Source organism: Anneissia japonica, unplaced genomic scaffold (genome assembly GCF_011630105.1).
Source record: "Anneissia japonica isolate Jap-2015-1 unplaced genomic scaffold, ASM1163010v1 scaffold288291_len444093_cov181, whole genome shotgun sequence".
Lineage (NCBI taxonomy): Eukaryota > Metazoa > Echinodermata > Crinoidea > Comatulida > Comatulidae > Anneissia > Anneissia japonica.
Window position 1 is genome coordinate 277331 of NW_022731168.1, and position 2115 is coordinate 279445.

A 2115-nucleotide genomic window follows, 5' to 3' on the forward strand; every position below is an offset into this window, starting at 1 on the left:
GCCTAAGGCCCTTTTTTCACTAGATCCCCTGATTTACCTAATTTTATGTTGTGACTATTCATTCCTCATTTATTGCATGTGTATAGATAGGCCTTCATAAAACATTTAATTACTCACTTGTTTTAATAATTAATTCATTATTAAACTAACAATGCTTGATCGTGGATGCGATGAAAATTGCAACCCTCAACAAAAAAGTTACCAGCAGTTTGCCAAACTGGTGATCTGATTGGTCAATATTAGAGTAGTCGCCACTACTCCAAATTCAGAAATTGGGGTTGTCGCGGAAGCTGTCACAACGTCGCTTTAGCCAGTAAGGTTTGTGAGCATGCACAGATGTCTGTTACGCTCTATTAGTTCATAGTAGACTGGCCGCGTAGTCAAAACGATGCCTATAATTAGTGATATATATGCTACTGTATATAGAATGCATTTATTATTATTATTATTTTTATTATTGTTATTATTATTATTATTATTATTATTATTATTATTATTATTATTATTATTATTATTAAGTGAATGAAAAAATAAAAAAACTTAACATTAAGAAAAAAAAATTGTGATTTTTATTTGTTTTTCTTATTTATAGCTTATTTTACAATAACATTTCAATAATATATCCAATATTAAAATATGTAATATAGTATACTGCTTTTTTCCTGGCTATTTATTAAATTAATGGACAACACTTTCCATATTTCAGTTCTTGAAAGATGTGTTCCTAAGTTTCTGGTGGATCTTGTTGAAGGGGTTGTAGATGCAGCAACAGCAAAAGATAACTTTACATCAGGGTTAGAAAAAACAAATGATGGACAGAATCTCACATTATCCAATGGGGACACATACAGTTTGGACAGCCTTGCTTCATTACTGTCAGAGTAGGTTTAGCATGATTGGTTATTCAAGTAATATTCATTATGAATGGTAATAATGATAACAGTCTTTTATAATATATTTCTTTTTTATCGATCACAATATAGAGTCATAATTTCACCTACATACTACGTTTCGTGAATGCTTGATTCACTTTGTCAGGTAGCCTGGGTTCCAGGCCCTAATTTTAGGTTACTCACTCTTTATTGCACTTAGTGCGCGCCATACCTAATTTAATTGGCGTCCCATACTCGATTTCTTTTTTTTCGAATTAGGGCCTGGGCCGGCAAACGATTCATGCGTACGATTTCCCACATCAAATTTGATGTGGGATATCGTATGCATGACTGATTTTGTAAATCACGTGACTGGCTAACCTCATGCATATTAACAAAGATACTAGTATCTTTGATATTAATCAATCTTGGTAAACTTTCAAAATTGAAGATGCGGATGTCTCGACTAGAACAAGAACCAGCTCCTTTTTTGCTACTTATACTTGAATTAAAACAGTTAGTATAGTTCTGGCCTGCTGAGAACGACATGGACTGATAACCGTAGGCTATAGGAACCTTGCTCACCGCTAGCTGCTACACAGATTTAGGGCTTTAGGGTAGAATATTGTTAAAAAGGTAGGCCTCTGTAAGCAAGGAGGTATTAAATAATACCTCCTTGCTGTAAGTAAGAACTTAAAAATACGCCAAGCCTCTACTAGTCTAGGCTAGGCCTACTCCTGACTCCAGACGAGGCCTGATCCATCCTCCTGGAAAGTTTTGTTGTATTTGTATGGTATGCCATCTAGTCTAAGCTTTATTGTTTTTGCCATTGCCAAAATTAGTCTTACTAGGGTCTATTCTAAATATTTTAGGCCCGTTTTATTAGGGAGGACTATTTAAATTTAGTCATGCCTAACTAGTCGACGCGAGTGACTCAGTTTCGTGGTTCCAAAAATATGAACATTTGATTGGTTGAAATTGTTTATTTCGGTTCGCCCATTTATCCAAATACGGAATATAAGATTACGTCATTCTTTTGGCATCCTGGTGCCTGCATTCAGTGTTTTACACAAGTCGCTTATTCCGTCTATCTCTAAATCAAAGATCTTATAAACACAAGATAGCGTTCTCCGCGATTTAGGCGTAACAAATAGAAGCGTCGGTCAAGGTTCAAAAGTTTCCCATTTAGCAAGAGGGCGTCATTCATGCGCTATTACCGAAGATGCACGCGTAAATCCCGGAG

At 35.3% G+C, this 2115-nt stretch overlaps 1 protein-coding gene across 1 annotated transcript in view; it reads left to right on the forward strand.

The window, feature by feature from the left end:
* Positions 1-714: 714 nt before the first annotated feature.
* The window catches only part of LOC117115227 (choline transporter-like protein 2), a 17873-nt gene continuing 16472 nt past the window's right edge, over positions 715-2115 (forward strand). Inside the window, exon 1 of the mRNA XM_033258932.1 lies at positions 715-881. The gene's annotated coding sequence lies outside the window, so the exon portion shown is untranslated. The remainder of the gene's footprint in view (positions 882-2115) is intronic.